The sequence below is a fragment of the Hydra vulgaris genome, chromosome 11, assembly GCF_038396675.1.
Source record: "Hydra vulgaris chromosome 11, alternate assembly HydraT2T_AEP".
Lineage (NCBI taxonomy): Eukaryota > Metazoa > Cnidaria > Hydrozoa > Anthoathecata > Hydridae > Hydra > Hydra vulgaris.
In genome coordinates this window covers 41,217,833-41,242,702 of record NC_088930.1, presented here as the reverse complement: position 1 = coordinate 41,242,702, position 24,870 = coordinate 41,217,833, and the positions used below count along the sequence as shown (strand labels likewise).

The window sequence follows — 24,870 nt, the reverse complement described above, 5'->3', positions numbered from 1 at the left end:
TAAACATTTTGCCTCCAAAAAATAACTCTGGCCGCGGCCACCAATAGAAAGGCGGAATCTATTGGAGGCGGAAAAAAGAATATTTTGCCGCTAAAAATTGATTAGGAGGCCGCCACCAACAGCTTCCACCTCCCTAAAAAGTTTACCTTTAGGCAAAAGTTACTTTGCCGTCGGACGACATTATCAACTCTGGTCAAAACAAAGATATTAAGAGAATTTAGTATAAGCATCAGCACTACAACAATTGCCTACCTTTCTACAATAAAACTAATTAAAACAAACAAAAAAAGAGCTGATTATGTTAGGCACATCAACGAACATGTCACAAATGGTCACCAGATAGTCTGCTTGGATGAAACAAAGTTTAACCTTTTTTGTAGAAAAACGCAAGGACCGTCTTTCTAGGAAGTAGAACAAAAATGGCTATAGCTGCTTCAAAAGGTTTACGCATACGTTTGATTGCAGCTATATCAACAAAAAATGTCATCATAATAGAAACTTGCAGAGGATCATTCAAAGTAGATTCTTGTAAGAGTGGATGTTGGCTTTATTTAACCAGTGGGTTAGATCTGGGATTCGTTCAGAAGATTTGGTGAAAGACCACGCTCTTTGTCACGCTCCTTTGGAAAGAGTGTTAGAAAAATTTACTAGCTCGGTTTTTAAGTGAAGTAATTGAGCACGTGCTGTATAACATACAACCATCCAATATGTTTAACTGGACATTGCGATGATTTTTAATGTCATTGTTTTAATTTAATTTAAATATTTTTTTGTAAATAAATTATTTATATTTTATTTATTATTCATCTGATTAACTGTAAACACCCGATGTGATTTTTTAGTCACCGCCACTTTGTAAAATATTTTTTTCATGAATTTTTTATTTTATTTACAGTAATTTAATACTGACTATGGTTAGCATTGTACAATACACATGTGTGTAGAGATATATTGGCTAATTGAGTATTTCTTTGGTTTTCGCCCACTTTTCCGCCTAAAAGAAGATTGAAACTGTTGAATGGGAATTTCCAAATAAAGATACCAATTCCGTATATTTGCATAGATATACAAATGCGTTTTAGCATATATTTTTCTGCAAGGCTACAACTTTTACTAGTAATCCAAAAAAAGTAATAAGGTTGGCAAGGCGATCGAAAACTTCTCGAACGAAAGTAAAAAATTAAATAATCCTGTTTTTTTTGTTTATAATTTACTTATTTATTTTGTCGTTATCATATTTACAACTAATATATATTACATTCATTATTTTTGTAGAGTTAGAGCATAGAAAAGACCGGAGAAAAATAGATAAAAGCCGTCTTATCATCAAGCTCCGTTTGGACCAAAAATTAGTCAGTATTTTTCATACAAAAAAACATAAATAAAAAAACACGTACTTTGGCCAATATTAAAATGTCTTAAAAAAGACTACAAAATATTTCTTTAAATTTAAAACTAAATCGAGTAGAGATTTTGAATTTATTTTGACACGTTGACACGCATTGTCTTTCAAATAATGTCCGCATCTCGTAGCTAAATTTCTCCGATAACATATTTTTATAGATTTTTTGTTTAAAGAATTATTTAAATGTAATTATAATATATATGAATTTCAATTAAACAAAGTTTTGAAATTAGTTTACAAAGATTTAAATAATTTTTTTAAATAAAGTATAGTTATAATATAATTTGATATATCAGTTCAATTACATTTTATACATCTTCTTTGGATTTTGACCAATCATAGCAATATAATTACAAGCTGGCTTTTAATAAAAACTAAAAACATAATTTTACGAGAAGATAATGGGGCACACACACCATTGGGAATTAAAAAAATCCGTCGAGGCTTCAAAATGGAGAAAGTTTCTAGATGGAGCACGTCAGATTATTGATACCGGTATCGATAAAGGAATTCCCATCAAAGACGATTCTGCTGGAGAGGTTATTTGTATCAACGGCGTCGATGAAGACGCTAACGAAGACTTTGAAATTACTTCCGAAAACGTCGAGTGGTCTTGTTGCAATACCGGCTCTAAGCCATACGACGTGGTAGTAACTGCAATTCTTATTCTACTTAAAGAAATTGTTGGGAATGATGTCAAAATTGATTCCGATGGCGATTGGGATAACGAAAGACGGGAGTGTGGCATAGAACTTTACAAAACTGTGTTTGATAATTAAGCCTGATTCGTTCTTAAGTTGACTACTTAAGTCATCAAAAGAAAAAGATGAATAAATCTCTTGAGCTTAATTAGTATTTTTGTAAAAAATCAATAATAAGTACTTAATTTATATGTGTGTGTTTTTTAATAATATAAAGCAATTTTTATCATATAGAATTCGTTAATTATACAGATGCATATATACATACATGCATACAATCAATATATTTTTTACAAATATATTGATTGTATGCATAATATACTTACATACATACATACATACATACATACATACATACATACATACATACATACATACATACATACATACATACATACATACATGCATATATACATACATATCGTACACCCAGATCAAGGGTGCCACAAGGCAAAAATTATGGATATTGAGTTATGAATGTCATTTGATAGTATGTTGTGTTGTACATGGTGACAAAATACCACAAGTCTAAAACGAATGTTTACAAAATGACAGATACAAATGGTACTCTTAGTTAGAAAAAATATTAAAAACTTAAAACTTCAACCCTGATTTTCTCAGTTTGACACTTTGACTTTTGGCACCCTTGATCTGGGTGTACGATACATACATACATACATACATACATACATACATACATACATACATACATACGTACATACATACATACAATCAATATATTTTTTGCAAAAGATAAATACTGTTAACAATATAGTATAAATATTACAATAATATTTTGTGAAGGGACAATGAAAATTGTACAAGACTAATTCAAAGCAGAGACCTTGTAAGAAAACAAACAAAGTAATAATCTAAAGGTATAAATTTAGGTAAAGAAAATGCTACTACTAATAATATAACAGAAAAACATAACACAGCGACTAAAGTAATAAAAATTAAAGTCATTTAAATATAGTAATAACAACAATAACAATAGTAATAATAATGATAACTGAATAAAATAATGAAATGGTAAATAGTAATAGTATTTAATATTACGAAGATTAGGAAAAAAAGATGTATTACCAAGTTAAGACAAAAAATATTGAATTAGAGTAAGATAATAGGATGAAGATTGTAAAACTAACTAAATATATAATATAAATACTAATAAATAAAGTAATAAATGCTAAGTATAGAAATAATAATTTAATGAAGTGTAGCCTTAAAGTATGGTAATGATATTACTTTATGAGTAGCTGTCAAAATAGCTTGGCTTAATTTTACTTAAAAAAGCAAATCTTTTAGTTCAAGTTTTCAGTTTTTATGGAGTAGGGAAGATTGTTCTACTCGTTGGTGCATTGATGCTTTATAGAGTTTTTGCCATATTTTATTGTGCAACTATGTTCAACAAATATATTTTTGAATGATGAGTCTAAGGTGATAGGAGTGTTTGCTACTAGTTTTGGAGAAGGAAAAAAAAGCATTTGGGAGTCTACCATGCAAGTAATCCTATACTAAGGTACAATTTGTTTGATATTGTCATGTAGTTTTAAAACCTGTGCTAATTTATATAACAAAGAAACATTGTCACAATGGTTATTATGAAAGTGGGTAATTTTAATGGTGTTATTTTGAAGTGAAAGAATTTTTTTAAGGATTTTTAGTTTGTCCCCAGATCTGGCAAGCATATCATATGTGAGATCCAAGTATGGAGTAATAAATACTGGTTACAGTTTCTAAGTTGACAAAGTGTCTTACTTGTCCAACATACCAATAGATTGATTTAATTTTGACTGTAAATAAGAGTGATGGTATTTATAAGTAAGATTTTCATCCAGCATAATTCCAAGATACCTTACTGATTTTTTATTTTGCATTGAGTGAGATTTTATTAGCTCTCAGCCAGTTAAGAATTAATGGTATAGCTTCATTGGTTTTAGTTTGAACTTAGTCAACAGTCTCCAATTATAAGTAAATTAGTGTCACCAGCAAAATGGTGATACATTATTGATGCACATGTTTAATTCATTGATGTATGTCAAGAATAAAAGAGGCCCAAGGATAGATCTTTGGGCCTCTTTTTTTCTTCTGGTTACTGCTTTAAAGATATAAAAAAAGCTAATGGGGAAAATTCAAGACCTATAGGTCAGAAGAACAATCAATATTTGAATTTGGAGTCCTTAGATATAATGGCAGCAAGGACTCCAGGACTCCGAGCTTAAAAAAAATAACTTTTATGTCATTAAATATAAATTTTTTTCTAATAGCAGATCATTAATCAACCAACATGTTTAGAGCTTCTGGACACCAGAAAAGAAAAAAAAGTTATAAAACTGGAGTCCTTTTGGGACTCTGAATCCCTGACACAGTAAAACATCATATTCTTTCTGTTTTTTTCTGGCAGAAAGCTTTTGACTCAAAAGCTTTTTGCAAGTTAATCAACACACCACAAGCAAATTTAATTTCATCTAGTGCTTTTCGAATAACCTCTATAAAGTCAGGTACGGCTCTGTAAAGGAGGTTCGGCTATGTTTTTATTGGTAGCTTTAAAATTAAAATAGAGGTACTATTTAGGTCTATACTTTTCTTTGTATTTATTGTAGTGGTATAAGTTTCGATCTCCTTTGTTGTTATTGGTGAAAGGAAAAAAGAGTTGTAGTTTGTGTCCTTTAGAAAGTTATAGTTAATTTTAGTAGGTTTTATATTTTTAACAAGATTATTGGCTATGTTTAAAAAGTAGTCATTAAAAGAGTGAGCAACAAGTTTATCATCAGTTTATCATGAAATTATTAACAATATTGAGTTTTATTGATTGACTTTCAGGCACAGAGTCGGTAATGTTTATTAGTTCCTTAATTCCCTTCTGTGTGTTTTTTAAATTGTACAAGTTTGATCTAAAAAAAGTTGCATAATACTTTTTTTACTGACTTGACAAAAATTGCTGATTTTGTTTCTGTATATTTTGAATAAATGAAATGTTTTACCTCTTAATGGAGTTGATGGTTGAGTTGAAATTTTTTTTATATAGTTTATACCTTACTTTCATTGACTTCAAAATTCGTTGGGTTATCCAAGGCTTGGGTAAGCAGGGCATTTTCGCACTTTAATTGTTTTTTAGTAAGAGGTTTAAGTGGGGCATGTTCATTTAAAATTTTCTGAACACATAAAAATGTGGCTGATGATTAGTTGGGATTATCATTATTTTTGATAATGTGGGACCAGGTAATTAATTTAAGATCATTTAGAAAGTTGTTACTGTTAAAATTGTTGTAGCATCTATATATTTTTTCTGTTTTATTTTGTGAGTTTGAAGTTTAGTTGATACATACATTGTATGTATGAATCATACATACATTTTTGATACATGTATGAATCATACATACATTTTTTAATAGTATTTTTTGACGTTACAAAACAAACTACTATACTGTAAGCTATATTTTACACTATAAATTTATAAGTATATATAATTTATAAACTATTCTGTTAGCTATATTTTCAGACCATGGCTTCAGGAAAAAAATGCCAGACTACAATACTAGACCCAGCTGAAGATTTGAGACAAGCTGCAAGAAAGCGTAGACAGTTTTATTTGTTAGGATTTCGACTGCAAAGTTTTGCTCCAAATCAACTTACAATCTAATGACAGGAAAAATGCTCAGAATATTTTACTGGCTCAACATTTTTTTTTTTTTTTGTAGAGCAAGAAAATGATTGACAGACAACTTGGTAGTATCATCAGCGAAAAATGCCACCTTAGATGTGAGAATATCTGGAATATCATTATAACCATGGAAAAGAGTGAGGCTTGACCTGGAATCATTAAGAGGGATTAAAAGATTCCATGCCAGCCTGAATCCACAAAGTTATGTAAGAAGCACATTCATCAGCAAGAAAACCAAAGATTTCGACCTAAGGGCCATCATGAAGAAAATCACTGAGAGAGTCTCAGTCAGCTTTAAGGTAGTTGTAAGAGGTAGGATGATAGGGGATTCTGATGATGAAGAAGAATGAGATAATAGTTTTAGAGAGATCAAACTGTGATCAGAAGCACCTAAGGGTGAATATGGAGAAACTGAGCACTTGAAAAAGGCAAAAATTGAGGGCTTTAATGTCAGCAGAGTCACTGACACTAGAGCCAAGTCACCAACAACAACGATATTGACTGATGATGAATTGAGAGGGCTTGGTCAACTTGATCAGAAATAACATTGAAAAGAGTACAGGTTTTAGATGAAGGAAAGCAATATAAACAAATAGAAAGGGATAGAATGAAGTGTTGCTAAATGAAAGCACATAAAAAAATAGTCTATGGATTCAAACCTAGTTTCCCGACAAACGGGTGAATTCTTATGAATGTAAATGTCTATGCCAAGCATGTGACTATTGATGTCTTTACAAATTAAAAGAAGATAACCATCAACACTAAGATCACAAGATGAGACAGCTGAACTCAAATTAGTCTCACAAAGTGCAAGTAGGTCTGGTGAACTTTACAAGAGATAAGACTCAACAGAAGAAAAGTTACTTTGAAGACCACGAATATTAGTGAATGATAGAGAACTTGGTGAGGATAATGGTTTTTTGTGTTTTATAGTTTTTGGTACTTTATTCATTTTTAAGTTTGTTAAAGAACTTGACTCAAAGCATAGTACACTAAATAATAGTGCAAGCAATTGCCTCATTACTATTGATAAACTCTAAGCCTTAACCAAGAACCCCAAATATGGCCTCGACAATACACTCCAAAAGTACGAACGGGAACACCATCCATGTGCAACATGGCACTGTAAATACTCTGATATTTTTCAGCTGTTGATGAAACCAGTCTCTCTGAGAGCTACCACAGAATTCGGGAAACCTGACTACCAGCCAGCCTCAGAACCATAAAACTGAGTTTTAGAGCTGTACCCTCATTAGGAGATAATAGAATGAGTTGCCTAGTCATAAAAACAGAAACACAAAAACCCATGCATTGAGTCAAGAAGTGCTAGCATTCAACATTCAACATGATTAAAAATGATTAAAAATACATCTGCGCCAGCCTAATAGATAAAAAAGGGGTGTGAAGGTGTTCAGCAGATAGAATCTGTTTACCTCTTAAGTCTTTGCTTAGGAGGCCTTCTGCAAGAGAGTAGCCAGATGCGTTTAACATCTGCCCAAGATCAATATTTTAATTGAGACAACATCTCTAGATTAGAAAAGAAACTAGTTAACATTTGTAAAATTTCTGAGTTCTATCTGAGTTCTAGTTCTTTTTAGCACTACCAAGATGAACTGTAAAGTTGAATGTGCCCTTGCTTCTAGAATCTGAAATGCAGCAAGTTAGGAGAAGGAAAGTGTGAAGAAAATTGGTGACAAAAATCCGAAACAATGAATTACCAAAAAGATTAATGAGTACCAATCCCTTGTAGAAAGTGTGAAGAGAATTGGTATCAAAAATCCAAAACACCGAATTACCAACAAGATCAATGAGTACCAATCCCTAAAAAGACTCAAGACTCAAGTCTGACAAAAGGAAGCCACTGCAAGAAAGTAAACAACTTTCTAAAAGAAAGCATTTTCTTATTCCCAATTCAAAAGGCCAACATTGTTAACTTGATAAAAAGAGATCCAATGAGGAACATAGAGGCTTGAAAAGGGGACATTGAATTCCTAAAGCACTGCCTCAAAGAATGCATGGTCAAGATAGCGGGTATTGATAACACTTTTGAAAAAAATACTTGTTTGGCTGTGGAGAAAATAAGAATATTGGAGGAAAAAAAGCGCTCACAAGATGAAAAGCTCAGAAATCAAAAGAAAAAGAATAAAAGGAAGCTAGAAGAACTAGAACAAAGAGAGTTTGAAGTTTAATGGTACACAGACAGTGATAGCTTTCCAGACTCTGGAAAGCTATCACTGTCTGTGTACCATTAAAAGTTTTTATGCCTCCTTCAAAGACCTGAATGATTTCAGGGGAAGTAAAAGTTAGTCTTCAGCTAAGTATGGATGAACTTCTAAGCAATTGAATCCCAATCATGACAAGATATAATATTAGTGTTTGACCAGGAACCTCTTTGTTGACATCTCTTTGGAGTTAAAGATCTCAAGATCAACTCTGACGAGGAAAGCACACACTGTAATAGATTCAGAAGCCCAGATCATCCAAGAGAAGAACATGGACAAAGTAAAAGGCTTAAAGTTAGTCACTTCGACACTAAAATTGTAAAGCAGTACACCAGTGAAGAAGCAATTTCCACAAGTCATGAAGGGATAGCTATAAGCATTTCTTCTCCTGAAGCTGATCCTTTACATTTTCTACTTGGCATTTTGAAAATTAAAAGCTCTGAGGGAAGCGACCAGGCTATAGCCATTCAAATATCCTCGAATACTCTGAACTATTAGATCAAATCAATGGGGTGTGTTCTGACACCACAGCTAGCAACACAGGAAAGAACAAAGGAGCTATAAGGAATGTTATTATTCATGCTTTGGGGAGGCCTGTTCTCTGGCTAATGTGCAGACACCAAATATATGAGAGACCTGTGTCTCATGTCATGAAACTTGTTTTTGGTACAAAGTCCAACCAAACACCTCTATGTTTTACTTCAGAAACTATGGCCGCAAATACACAGAGAAGTTAATAAACTTGAAAAAATTGTCAAATTTGAATGGTTTCAGGATGCATTTAGACCAGGTACTCTTTTGCATCATCTTGCAGTTGAAACTAAAGAATTTAGCACCACAGCACTTCAGAGAAACACTTTCCAGAGAGGAGACTACAAGTACCATTGCCAGCTACTGGCTTACTTCCTGGGTGCAGATATACCTAATTTCTTCTTTAAGCAGCCAGGATCTCAACATAAGGCCAGGTTTATGAGTGACTGTCTTTACCTTCTTGACCTACAAATGCCACAGAGCTATCATCTAAATGATTCAAAAATAGTAGTGCCTGCTACTCTCAAGAATATAAACACTGCCACAAATTACATTGTTTTTCCATGTTCTATTCTTTCTGAAGAGTCCTATGTCAACTCAAGCTCCTTCAAATGACCTAAGAACTTTTAAACTTACCAGCTCCAAATGTCAGATGATTACAAAGCCTATGCAGAGAATAGAAAGATTCTCAACAAAAGCCTTCTATGGCACACTAGGTATCTAGCTCCCCAGCTTGTGGTTTTGTCTTTTGCTTACAGGGATTTAGATGTTGACGTCAAATACATTATCCTTAACAATTTGGTATATTGTGGTGTTCCAGAAAAAGAAAATATGGTACTTGAGAAATCTGGAATCCAGCCAGTTGTTGTTCCAATGTCATCTCTTGATGACATTTTTTCACTGATTAAAGTTATCTTTTCTTTTTTTTCCTAGAAATCACTAAGGAAGAGTATTTAGCTGTGGAGGGAGAAAGATATAGCTGCTTTGCGAAAGTGAGAGAGCCCCTAAGACATTTGTCAAGTTCTCTGCTTGTGCAAATCAGCTTGCAGTGATAAATGATCAGGCAGAACATCACAAAACGATCCAAGACTTTATTGGAAGGACACATAACGAGGATAGACTTCAGGATACTTTTCTGGTAATTACTAAACATTATTATACAGACCTGTAGCATATAAATTGTTAGGAGGAGGGAGTCGTTTTTGAAAAATTAGACAATTTAGAATAGCAAACACACATCATGCTCATTTTTAATAACAAAAAAAAGAAGTCAATTGCACCTAACAATTTACACCTAACAACACCTTCCCCCACCCAATGTATGTGCATGCTATGCACGTACATTGGGTGGGGGAATGTCCGTAAACTGTTTAAAGTATTTCCATATCATTTTATTTAATAAACTAAACTATTAATTTCAAATACTTGGAATTTTAGAGCTTTGATTATTTAATTATTTTACAAAATAACCTGCATTTTTAAGTTTATTTATTATTTTCTAGGTTGTCCATAAAAACAGACTGCAAATATATAAGAAAGTTACAAAGAAGTACTTGTAGAACATCAAGTATCACAACTGTCAGCACATTTTTGTTGCTTTTCAACTCAATTTAGAACTGTTATCTGAAATAAAATTGTCACACAAAATCTGAATTTTTTTTATTCTATTAGATATATTTTAAATCGAAACCAGTGTTTTGTGAGTGTTTTAAATTTAGAACTATCTATATTCGAAACTTTAAAATATAATATTCTATTTAATATCTTTTATTTATAACTTTAAAATATTCAGGAAAAATTCTATTATATAGAAATTGCCTAAAACCACATTATTTACCTTAGAGTTGATTGGGAAGGCTGAAATTTTCACTATAAGCCACTAATACATAATGATAACGATTGAACTTTTCCACAATTTGTTTTTCGATAAAAACATTTTTTGAGACACCCTAATACAGAGGTTGGTTTTTATCAAATTTTATTGTTTAAAATTTGTTCTTTTTGTGTTTTATGTATTGTCTAATTTGTATATACAAAATTATATAATGGTAAAATATAATGATGTTATAATCTTTTTTTTGATGTTATACGTGATGTTACAATTTTTTTTTAAAGTTTAAAATGGTATAAATTAAAACTTTGTCCACCTTCTTCAAAAACATTGATAAAGAAAATTTTATTGAATATCTGTAAAACAAAAAAAATATTTTAAGCTACATCTCTTTGATGTAGCTTAAAATATTTAGAAAGTGACACACAGCCTTGTTGTTCTCATGTTTTCATATGTTGTACTAATTTTGTCTAGTTGTCTAATTATTTATCTAAAATTGATCTTATTTGAAAAAAGATGGTTTTGCATGGAGATGTTTTGATTTTTTTAGTGTTGATTATATGTAATGCCACATAACATTCTTAAGTTAATACTTTTGTAGTGTGCAAGTTCAAAAAGTTCTTGTGAGTAGTACTACTGAACTTATAAAAGTTTGCAAAAATGTTTAAATTTGGTGCAGAATAAAGCTGAAGTTAAAATGTTTAAAAATGAAAGGGCAGCTTTTTAGGTTATTTATAGGAATTATAAGTATTTTGTATTAAAAATGATAAACTATGTTGTTTTTTGTATTAAAAATGATAAACTACGATAATTATTTGACTTTTTTGTTGCACGTTTATCTTTGTAGTTATATATTTAAATATTTTATTGTTGCTTTTATGTAATTTCTGACAAAAATCATCAAGCGAGATAATAAAAATCATCAAGCAAGATAATAAAAATTGACAGAACGAAAAGAAATAAAATTTGTTATTGTAAATGTGATTGTATATTAATAATGATTGGTTTTTTTTGGTATATGTAATGATATAATTTGTAATGATGTCTGATGATTTTGTTATATGATGTAAAATTATTTTATTAAGTAATAATTGTTTTATAATTATTATTTATTATATAATATATTATAATAAATTTTAGTTTTGTTTCCTGGAGTTTACCATAATTTCTAATTTTGATTTCTTTTTTTTTTAATTTTTAAATCTTTACATTAGGATGTCCCAAAACACAATTTAAAGAAGAGTTTTTCTTACCACATACATGTTTTCTATATAAAAGCAGTAGATTCTAAGAAATTTGTTGAAAAAATGTTTTTAAGGGTCCCCTAAGACCGCTTGAAATTTTGACGGGTCCCTAATATTATCAAAAATATAATTTTCATAAGTCTCAAACATTTTATAAAAGTATTATTTTAAATATTCCTGCATAAAAAACTTTTTTTGACTAAGAGAGCATTCTACATGAATGCTCTCTTAGTACATACGTAGTAAAACCGCTGATTTAGTAATCCCTTTCCCCATTGCACACACTTATATGGTTTCAAAGACCCACCCCCTTGCAGAGGGAGACGCATAAATTAAAGGTAGATCATATAAATACGAAGCAGTAACCATAATTGCCGTTGGCGTGTTTTTTTTTTTTTAATTTGCTTCAGGTTATATTTTAGATCTAATAATGAGCTAAGTCTAAAAAGCTTTTTAAAACATTTCAAGAGTAAAAGTGACCTTACTAGAGTGTAAATAATTGAAAATATTTGATTTTTATTTCCTTGTAGGAAAACAAAAAGCAAAAGAGAAAAAAAGTGCGATTTTTATTAATGCCAATGTGCAAGAAAGCACAGCACAAACTTTAGTGCAAACTGCTACCGTAAAACAGGGTGACTTTAATAGGTTTTATGGCATTTTTACGAAATTACTCTTTGGTATAAGAGTTTTTCTATCTCCAAAATGTTATCAATCTCATCCCTTCGTTGTGGATGAAATTGTTAAATTTTGGTTACTTTGATTACCTAATAGTTTTATAATGGCTTCTTAATTTAACCTTCCTCACAAGTGTCATTGATAGTTTTTTTTTAATTTTTACTAAATTTGAACACAATATACAAACAAAATTAAAACATTTCAGCGATTTTGATTTTTTGCCTTCAATTTGTTGGTTCTTGGTTTTTTTCTATTTTGATGATTGTCGAACATCAATGTCATTTACTGTGATTTTTTTCCCCCTTTTTTTTCTCTTAGTTTTTACTGTTGCCTGAGTGCTACTTAGGTTTTCTTTAGATATTTAACAAGGTATTTTGCGTGGCTTTTGTTTGATATGATGCGTATGATCGACTAACGATAACGGTAGAAACCTAGTTTCTACCGTTATTAAACTCTCATATTTATTGTGATTGCTCTCGTATATTTCCTAATATTTTATGGTTTTATCTCTTATTTTAACTAGAAATGATCATTTGAAACATTAAAAAAAACAATAGGATTGAAGTGTCAGTTTAATGAGATAATTTTTATGAAAAGAAAAGTGCGTAAAACAACTGATAGTTAGGAACACAGGCAATAAATGTTTACACTGGCAACAAATGTTTATTGAGATTTTGCTGGAAAGTCTACTTTTTGTTTTTTAATATTCAACTATTTTAGAAACTTGAAACCGTTTGTCGTTCGTAAAACAGTTTTTACTTATGCAGTTTTGCACTTATCCTAAACTAATGCAAGTTTGCACTTACAAGATTCAGCACACTTATACAAATTTGCCAGATGCAACCAGGCACGTGAAGCAAAGGAGCCAGAAATTTTATCTGGAAGCGAGGTAAAGTGCTAGACTGATCATGATTCAAACTGATGACATCATTACAGATTATTACAATAAAGATTAATAGAAAAGTAGGGGAAAACTAGGGATGTACCGAAGCCAAGAATTGGCTTAAACGGAAGCTTCTGCCGAAGCCACTTTGACAATTTTATACTTATACAGCTAATGTTTGCTATCTATCTAGCTATCCTAATTATCTAACTATATTATTAACAAATAATTTTTAACAAATAATATTTCTACCCAGCCCGTATTTGGTTCTAAAAGGACCTACGTTAAAGGTTTTTTGAGGTTGTGCACCGCACGAGGGCGCCAAGTAAATAGGGGCGGAAAATTTTATTAGTCACTAGTTTTAATTATCTAATAGTAAATTAAAAATAAAAGATTTAATGCCTAACCTTTACAAAAAAAAACAACCCGGTTTTAAATTCGAATGACAAAAAATTACTAAATTTCCTTAAAAATATAATCAACGTATGATTTTCTACTGTAATTTGTAGTATCATTTGTGCGTTATTTCTCCAATAGGGGAAATAACGCACAAATGATACTACAAAATGATACTAAAAACGATACACAAACGATACTACAAATTGTGCGTTGTTTCCCTGATAGGGGAAATAACGCACAAATGCGCACAACTTTTTTTATAAAGAAGTTTAAAAGATTATATTTTTTGTTATTAAATTTTAAGTTGACTAGATTTAAACAATTTTTAAAAATCAGTAAGTTTTATTTTGTTTTTTATTCTTTAAGAATATTATCTTTGTTTTTTGAGAACTTAGTTTAACTCTTTTTTTTTTTTTTTTTAAATTATACTGAATTATAGTGAAAAAAAAAATTGAACAAAGTTTAACAAAATTAATAAAAGTTAATTAAATTTTTTCTATAATTAATAAAAAAAATTTTATCTTACAAATAAAAAATAATTTATCTCATGTCACATAATATTTCAAATTCAAAAAAAAAGTTGTCTGAGTATGAGTACGGAAAAAAGTCCGAGAAAGATCAAAAGTTTGAAAAATTAAAAAAATTCATGAGTATTGAAAAATGTGTTAAAAAATTTCAACCCTGATGATAATTTCAACCCTGATGCTTCAACTATCTCTACGACTATAGTCGTAGAGATCGTTGAAAATAACTCAAAAATAATTGTATAACTTCATTGCAAATTGAAATAGATAATGAACCAGTTATTTTAAAAGAATCAAATAATTTATTGGAAGATTTTTTACAACAAACACCTAATTTATTGGATTGTGAAAAGTGGTCAATTGTTCGATCTAGCAACATTGTGGACCATTTAAATAAATTTGGTCCTTTTCAAATTACAAAGGAAAAATACTCTGAAGGTAGAAATGGTCGACATTTTTCTAGCATTTATTACAATAGAAAATTGCAAATGGAGAAACCTTTTGCCGAAGATGGCTGGTTTATTCAGATTCTAAAAACTCCGTATTTTGTTTTTGTTGTCTACTTTTTTATAATAATTCGAAATCAAACTTAGTCTCTGATTCAATCATTCCTGATTGTACACCTGATATTTATATAAAAAAAACAACTCTAACTGTAGAGGTCAAGGGTGTGATAATGGATCAAATATGAAAAAAAAGATTAATGGGGTACAAAGAAGGATTTTAAACCTTAATTCTTTAGCATTATATGTTCCCGATAGCCATAGTTTAAGTTTGGTAATAAGTGACTCTACACAGTCTTCAGTAAAATCTATAACTTTATTTGGTATTCTCCAGAGATTGTTCACTCTATTCTCAGCTTCAGTGAGCCGATGGAAAATTTTAATTGATCACGTTAAAATTTTGCATTTAAAGAAACTCTGTGACACGCGGTGGGAAGCAAAAATAAGTAGTGTCAAAGCCGTTCGTAATCTAGTTGGTGATATACATGATGTTTTGATAGCATTTTCAGAAATTAAAGGATTTGATCCTAAAACTGCACATGAAGCGATAACTCTAGCAGAGCATTTGAAAGATTTTAGCTTTCTTGTCTCTTTAATTGTCTGGTATGACGTTTTTTTTTTCAAATCAATATTGCTTGTAAAACTCTTCAAGAGAAAGACATGGACATTACTCAATGTGCAAAATTAGTGAAAAGCTGTTGTTCATTTTTAGAAAATAACAGAAAATGTGGTTTAAAGATGCAATTATAAAAGCAAAGGATTTGGCCGTAGAATTACAAGTGGAGCCTGTTTTTAAAACACTTAAAAGAATAATACGAGTAAAACGCCATTTTGACGAACCAGCCCAAGATGGAATTTATTCATTTTCTCTTGAAAAAAAATTAGAAATTGTTTTCTACAATCCTCTTTTAGACACATTATCTATGTTTAATTTCAATGAGAGAAAGATTTATACAGTTGGAGAATTATTTAGAAGTTTGGGGTCTTTTGTATAATGTTGATAGTTTGCAAAAAAGAGAAGAAGTTCTAAAATCATGTTTAGGTCTTCAAAGTAAACTTACCGCAAATCTAATATTGGACATTAATGATATTCTCCTTTGCGATGAAATGGTCAAGCATAAAATTACTCCTATTATAGTTTTAAACTTTATAAAACAGCATAAAATGCAAGATTTGTATCTAAACACATAAATTGCAATGCGAACTTTGCTTACAATACCTGTCACTGTAGCGTGTGGAGAAAGAAGCTTATCCAAAATGAAACTAATAAAAATCTATCTGCGGTCAATAATGTCGCATGATAGACTTTCAAGTTTAGGAACTCTATCGATTGAAAACGATATTGCTGAAAATCTTGATTTTTCTACGCTAATCAAAGATTTCGATGATAAAAAGACCCAAAAGATTAATTAAAAAAAATTTATTTTATGTAAAACATAAACAAAAAACGCTTTTTTGTATGTAGCATTTCATTGCAAATGTTTATTTTTGAATTCAATTTGTTATTATTTCCGTTTAATTTACCAGCAAGTTCATAAATTGTCAGGGGCGGCAAGTAAAATTTTGCACGAGGGCGGCAAGAAGGCTAAGGCCGGTACTGCTCTTAGCTAATTAATAATAGTGTTTAGTTATTACTACTACTACGTGAATGAATAAATGCATGGATTACGGAACTTGATTCACTTCATCGCATCAAATTAAAACGAATAAGCAATAAAATTATAAACTATAATTATATTATAAACTTGTATATATATAACTTGTATATATTGTCTATGTATTTAAACTATACATTAATTTGAACATTAAAGTTTCCAAAAATTACTTAGTACGAATGAGTGAATTTAATAATATTAATACGAGATATTAGTGTATTATTAATTAAATAAAAATTACTCCATGAAATTAAGCATATTATAATTTAAAAATGCAATTTGTTCTCCATACTCAGGCAAAAGCCTGTTTCTTTAACCATTAAATTACAGATATAAAAAAAAGTCACCCATTGGTTTTGAGCTTATTCGAGTGAATTCAAAGCAAAAAAAAAACTAGATATAGTTATTATTATTATTTTTTTAGTTTTATTTTAGTTTTTAGTTTAAATTTATTTAGGTCAAGAAGTCCTTACGGTATTATAACTGAGCACCGCGTATGAGCATTTAATTGGCATTTAATTAAATTAGTTATGAATTTTGTCCAGTAAAATTCACTTTTACTGGACAAAATTCATAACTCATTTAATATTAGAGCTATATTGACTAAAATTAGGATGAGTAATAATATGATGTCTGCGCTTCTTATGAAGGTGTTATTTTTTTAATTCGTTGCTATGGATACTAAGTTTCGGATAGGAAAAATCTAGTTTTGGTATTTACAGATATTTTTACGAGTGCTATGTTTACCAAATTTTATATAAGTACCAATATGAGGTCGCGCTTTTTAAAAACGTGAATATATTTTTTATTTAGTTGCTATGGATACCTAATTTTGCTTAGCAGCAACTAACTTTTATTAGTTGCATATGTTTTATTTGCGCTATGTACACTATTTAGCACCTGTTTTTTTATGAGACCCTTGCTCGTGAAAAGCAAAACTTATTTAAGTTTAATATGATTACACGTTGCTAGATAAACTTGTTTTCCTGTAGAACAAAATTGTATTTTAATTTAATTAATTAGTTTTTCTAATTAACAGATTTTACGAGCGTCTACAGAATTTTTAAAATTTGTATGTTTATACTGTTCCCATGAATTCACAATCATCAAAAATCTTTGACAATGTAATCTATAAGTAGTACAAGCTTAGCAAACAATAATTCACAAGAATTTGAAGTTGACAAAGTTGCAACTTTTCTTTGTTTTTAATGATGATTCTTGAAATGATAATGTAGGTCTGCCGAGTTGTTTATTTTTACTATCCTTCATTAATGTGGTATTAAAATCATTTTCAAGCCAAGCTGAATTCTTTATAATAAACCTTGCACCGGTTAGTTTACTTTGAATCCATCTCTTAATATAATTAAAATAAATAAACGAAAGACTGTTGAGTCAAATAAATTAGTGAATTTTGCTTCTTGTGACACTCATGAAGCCTTAATAAAAACAGCATTTCAACATATAAAATGAATAGCCATGGCTGGATGGTTGTGCACAACCAAAGCAACCAAAATAGATTATTAAATCAATTTGGTTTGACAAGCGCTAAATAAATAAGAACAAAATTTAAATTAGGATATATATATATATATATATATATATATATATATATATATATATATATATATATATATATATATATATATATATATATATATATATATATATATATATATATATATATATATATATATATATATATATATATTATTGTTCAGTAATACGTTTTGTATGACTAAGACCGTATTATATGTTTTCCACGTTTTTTAAAATTTTGTGCAAATAAAAATTTTTGAGCGCAATTACAGATTTTTTGTTAGGTAAAAGAGTTCAAACGTAAAAGAAAATCTAAGTGGCGCCTAGTGGCAGCCAGATTTATGAAATTATTAAAGCAAACATATATAAGCTTTAAAATATCTGAGTATAAAAGCAAGATGTAGCAATAAAAAAAATATATTGTCAATTAATAGCAAAAGTTAGACATTAAAATATTACAAATTAAGCATATCTAAATTTGCTATAAATATGTTTATTACATACCAATTTTAGTCTAACAACAATTAAAATCTAGATAATACATAGAGTAATAATATAATATTTTAAAAAGCGCAATATTTTATGTAAATTTTATTTATTTCCATCGATATTTTAAACAACATTTTTACTCTTTATAATTTTTTTTTTCTAATTTACATTTGCGTCTACTTCAACCACAGCATTAGTATATTCATTAAAACTTTAAGTGTATATAAACGGTTTTAAATTGTTTTATAATGTCTTTATATAGGTTCGACACCATTTAGGCATCAAAATTCTGATTTTGGTTTTTATACTTTTGTCCAGTCACTGGCCCACTGTGCAATGTCGCAAAACTTGCTCAGAGGTGGGGTTTGAACCACGGATCCTTTGTTTCTGAGGCAAGTGCGCTACCACTGCACCACGGCTGCTCAATATAAGTTATAATAGTGTGCGTCAGTAGTAAGTTAAAATATATTAAGTAAGTTAAAATAAGTTAAAATATATTAAACTTTGAAAATATTTTAGATACTTTAAAACTTTAAGAAATTTTAGAGTTTGTACTTTCAAAATACATCCTTGTTAACCAAAACTGAAGCCGAATTTATAGTGTATCCCTAGAAAAAACTCTCTTAAGCACTAATGTATTACTATCTGCAATAAATTTTGATTTACAATTAATAATCAATATATAATGTTATGCTAAGCAAGTAACAGTTGCGTGTATGCAACGGCTCCTCGTTGCGTATCCTTGCAGCTTTTCCACCCCTACTATAAGGAAAAAAGCAGCATTGTATATTATAGCTTTTCGAATTTAACATAGATCAATGGAGTTAGACAAAAAAGAACAACTACTTAATCTTAATCAACCATTATCAAATTCATTTAACAGTAATAGACACCATATCACAATTTTCAACAATAATTTAAAAAGTAGCTGTAGCTGTAACTAATAATAGGGTCAGGTCAGGCATATGGTCATCATGATCACCCTGCTAGTGCTAACATTTAATCCAGTGCAACCTGTTCCAGACAAGAAACATAGCCTAAGGACCGTCACGAAGTGATTCGTCTCTCTGCTGATAAATGTGCCACATACATAACCTACTGGATTTAGGCAGGCATGGATTCTTTTTTTCTTGTTAGTTTCAAGTCAAACCTTATTCTACTTCATGGTTTTCACCTTCTTGTGCAGTTGCTATTTTCCATATTGCTATATTCCCAATTTACTAAGTCTCCTATATTATTTTAAATGTTATGCTCTAAATACTTTTTGAAAATCTTCAACAGTGTCATTTATAAAGGTAGTTTGAATATTTCATCTCTAATGGGTCTGATTTTATTACCTTTTCCAAGGATAAGGCAGAACTATTTGCTTAAATATTTTCTTCTACTTCGACTCTCGAATCATTGGCCGATTGAACTCTCCTAAATTCTCTATTACCTATATAATAAGTGCTTGACTGAATCTTGTTTTTCTGCCCGCTGGAAAATATTTGTGGTTCAATGGCATCTGTTATTCTAATTTGACCCCTCCAAATATCTGTCCAATCAGTCTTTAATTCTTTAATCAGCAAATTTCTAACATCCCATCTTTAGTCTAATAACACTCTGACAATCAATATGGTTTTCGATCTTCTTCTTATTCTATTTCTATTTTATCAGAAAGATTCTAACATGAATTAGGTTAAAGACGGTGAGACAAGGGCTATTGTTCTTGACATAAAGCTTTTGATAAAATTTTGCATGCTGGTCTTCTCAATAAGCTTGCTTTATATGGTGTATCTGTGAAAATTTTTGAGATCATCATATCATTTGCTTTCTAATCGCAACATTAATGTCATCTTCGAAGACTGACACTCTTTTTTGTTTCCCGTAACTTTTGGGGTACCTGAAATTATATCCTTGGTTCTGTATTGTTTCTTATCTACATAATTCCTTCCTCTCTTACTTATCTATTTGCTGATGACTCAACTTAATATTCTGTATTGACAAAAAGTTTTTCTATTATCAAAGACTTTTCTTTCTTTTATAACAGCTTGTTGTCATATTAGAACTGTTTTTTCTAGTAATGCTCATTCTCTTTTTGACAAGATCTAAAAATGCATTGTAGCTTAACTTTCTTTATCTACAAAGCTTGAGCCTCTCTCCCATCGTTGTAAAACTGCATCTCTTTTCTTTTCTACAAGTGCTATCATGGTTGCTGCTTAAAAGAGCCATCATTTCTAGGTCAATCAGCCGAAACTTATTCTAGCTTGACTCGTCATTAAGTAAAGCTGTATCCTTATCTTGTATTTTATCATGAAAGTTTTAAAATTTTTCATTCATCTAGTTTCTTTCCCCACATTTCAATATATATATATATATATATATATATATATATATATATATATATATATATATATATATATATATATATATATATATATATATATATATATATATATATATATATATATATATTTATTTTTATACAGATTTTTCATAGTTTTATAAGATTAATTCAGTAAATCAGAAAAACAAAAAGTAGGTACCAAAAATCTGTATATTAATATTTGCTAATAAAACTTAGTGGATAAAAAATATGTGTAAAAAATCTGAATAGGTTTGCAAAATTTTAATTTGCATTCCTTCGACAATTATTTAACGTGAGAATAACAACTAAGTTTTTGATATCAATAAATTCGATACAAAACTTATCAACCAAACATAATTGTCACATAAAAATCAATAAATTCAATACAAAACTTATCAACCAAACATAATTGTTACATAAAAATCAAGTTTAATTATTCTTTTTTTAATAAAAATATTTTAAGTTCAGTTATGTTTTTAAAAATAAGCAACTTGAAAAAAAAAATTCAAAAAACATGACACAGAATTTTGGTTCAAAAATCGGCTCCAACAAGGATTTTCGCGTACCTAAATCAATTAAATCTTATCCGCTCCAAAAAATCCTCTTTATAATATTTTAAACTCATCAGTTAGAACATAAGTTATCTCAGACAAATTAAAAATAGCGAAGATTTTACCAATATTTAAAGCTGGAGACACGTAATTGCTAAGTGTGATTATTCTTAGAATATTCTTTGGTATATTTAAGTAGGTTTTAATTGATAGTCATTGTAAATATCTTTTTACAGTTAAAGTGTAGTTATAATACGTTTACTTGGGTTTTAATATTTTCAGTAGAATTTGTAAGAGACTGGTTCTCATTTAGTTAAGAAAAGAAAAGCTTCTTAACTTTAGTGTTGTATTTATGCGAAAAAATCCCAAGCTAACCGGGCATGGAATCAAGTATTAAATTATTCGATATGTTTGAAACGAACGTATGATAAAGCTTCAGATGCTGGTGTGTGGATACAAAGAACAAAAGTGATTGCTAAAATACAAAACAAAAAGCTGGACCTACTTTTTCCAATTCTTTTTTAAAAAACTGCTTATTCTGTTTATGACACTTTATCCGTTGACGATAAGCAAGATGCAAATAAAGTCAAGCGATGGCTGCTGGCAGCGTTCTCTGCGGATGCTTACAGTGTATATGAGGTTATCACAAAACGAAAATTATGAGACGGAGCGAAAAAGCTGATATATTTTTGGCTGATTTGAAACGATTGGTTTATCTGGCTAAATTGCCAGAAAAATCAGTACATTTAGCGCTTGTCGTAAGATTGCCTTAACTTTTGAAGGAAAGTTTCATCAATGTATTGATTATCTGTGATTACCGTTATTAAGGATATCGAAGTACGCGACAAAGTTATTTTGGTAGATTTTTGACCGTTTGGAGTAGATATGATTCTCAGAATGAGTTCCATTAAGTTATTACGAGGAGTTTCCCCAAGAATTGTAAAGTTTGGGACCAGCTGTTTAAAGTTTGGGACCAGCTGTTTAAAGTTTGGGACCAGCTGTTTAAAATTTGGGACCAGTTGTTTAAAGTTTGGGACCAGCTGTTTAAAGTTTGGGACCAGCTGTTTAAAGTTTGGGACCAGCTGTTTAAAGTTTGGGACCAGCTGTTTAAAGTTTGGGACCAGCTGTTGCGGAGTGGTAGCTTTTATAGTCATATTGAGTATTTTTTTCATTTTATAATACATCATAATAACTATTTTTTTCAACTTTATTAAACACTCGATCTAGGTAATAAGGATGAAGAAGAAAGGATGGCGTCATTGGCTTTTTGTACCTTTTTTAAAATTTCTTTTGGAAAACTTTCTCACTTTTTTACAAAAGTTTGTTTCTAGATTCTTCCACACTTCCACTACATCTGCTATTTTGCATCAAATGCAACAGATCTTTTATATTCATATTGAGTATTTTTTCACGAACTTAATTTGAATACGGAAAATATGAGAGACAATAGATACAACGGTGCAGCATCAATGGGAGGTTTGTTGTCAGGTGTACAAGCCCAATTTCTGAGCATTCAACAAGAAGCAATATACACCCACTGCACATAACATAGACTAAGTTTGGTTATTAGTTGTTCTTGCAAAATACCTGAAATAAGAAATGTGCTAGAGATAATGAAGGATTTTTACTTTTTTGTGTGAATTATATATATATATATATATATATATATATATATATATATATATATATATATATATATATATATATATATATATATATATAAATTAAATTAGTAAAAACAACTTATCTAACTTTTTTCTGCAACTTTCCAATATAATCTTCAATCAAAACATGCATCATATTTAATACACTACTTTGTTGATATACGAATTTATTATTATGTTAATTCTACTAATATAAATAGTTATTATTATTTTCACAATCGTGACTTAGCTCATGCTATAAAAATTGTTTGTATTATTCATAAATAGTAATATATTTAGTTAAAAAATTTTTATTCATTATTTTGAAATGTGCTAAATTGAAATGATAAGTTTTTGATATGCTTAACATTAATTTCTTATTTCATATTTAAGATAAGGAAAATAAAAATAACAAATATATTTATAAAAACATAAAAAACAATAATGAAAACATGTTAACACTAGTAGGAACGTTTGAGTTGTTTTATACTAACAGAGCTCAATAAACAATTCATACAGCAGTTGCATAATTTTGGGCTACTAAATAAAATCTCTAAATATTAAAACGCTTATAAAAAAATTGAATATAGCCTCATCTTAGTTAAGTCAAAAAAAATGTTCTTTTGTTTAAATAAAACCCTGATTGCTGTCTACCATACAGTTATATCATAAACCTTTAACATACTGCAGAGGGTAGTTAAGAATTGAAACGTACATACGTTTAAAAAAAAACATGTTCATATAACTAATATTTTTAGTAAACCTATTAGTAATAGGTTCACTTTGTTAAACAATATAACATTGTTTGTAAACAGTATAACAGTGTAACATTTTGAAAACATTTGGAATATATAAGAATAAATATAGCGCTTCATGGTATTTTTAATATTTGTATTTTTTTATATTTTCCAGTGGGCACAATGACGTTGAAATAACGTTGAAACAACGTCGCAAACCGACGAAATGCAATGTTGAAACAACGTTAAAATTTGGTGGAATTGGAAACAAAAGCCGACGTTGAAAACCACGACGTTGAAACAACGTCGATGAAAACGTTGTTTCAACGTTGTTCTAACGTCTTATCGACTACATATCATCCATATTTCAACTTTGATAAAATGAAAGTTAAAAGTTCAACGTTGAAACTACGTTGTTTTAACGTCTTATCGACAATATATCAACAATAGATGGTTGATATATTGTCGATAAGACGTTAGAACAACGTTTAAACAACCGAATTTCAACGTTAAATTTTGGTCATTTGATAAAAATTATACAGCCTATTGGATATAACTTATATCCAATAGGCTGCAGCCATGTTAAATTGTCTCGACTTGGATTGCGATAAAATAAGACAATAAAAAAGCAATATTTTGCGCTAAAAGTAGTGTATTTCATGTTCAAAAATTATTTTAAGGGAGTTTATATAAGAAATAGATAGAATGTTAACATTTTATCTATACATTTTATATTAACATATTCGAATCATCATTTACGCACCGACCACCACCATTGGATCTGTCGGGGGCATATTTCAACAAACTCATGATATCTGTTCTGACTTCAGCAACCGTAGCAGTCGCTTTACTATGACGCTCTCTATAAAAAACTTTACATGACGCTCTCTATAAAAAAAACTTTACATGACGCTCACTATAAAAAAAAAGGCATTACCTGAGTAATTTGCAACAAATACAGCAAGAACTTGAAATTAAAGCAGCACCAAAGCATCAAATTGTGTTTTTCAATAACAAATAACATTACTCATGACTTACCAACAACAACCCTACAAATGTTTGTGCCTTCAAATTTCTCTTTACCCTTGCCGCCAGCTATATTGAACTTTGATTGTAAACCATTGGTCATCAACCTACAACAAAAAGTTATTATTTTTATAAATACATTAAACTTTGATACAATATCAGGTTAGGTAGCCCAATGGCACCGCGTATACCGCGGAATTCCGAATGGTTTTAAAATTTCAAAAATTCAATGACTTTTTTTTTTGTAGAAATTAATCAATTTCAATAAAAATTATACATATATATAATAGATCATCCAGGT

General features: G+C 29.7%; 1 long non-coding RNA gene across 1 annotated transcript; it reads left to right on the top strand.

Annotated features, from left to right (window-relative positions):
- The first annotated feature begins 1,654 nt into the window (after window positions 1-1,654).
- LOC136087650 (uncharacterized) lies at window positions 1,655-11,276 on the top strand. Its single transcript, XR_010641965.1, has 2 exons — window positions 1,655-9,664; window positions 10,029-11,276. It is a non-coding gene; the product is annotated as an uncharacterized LOC136087650 (long non-coding RNA).
- Window positions 11,277-24,870: the final 13,594 nt, after the last annotated feature.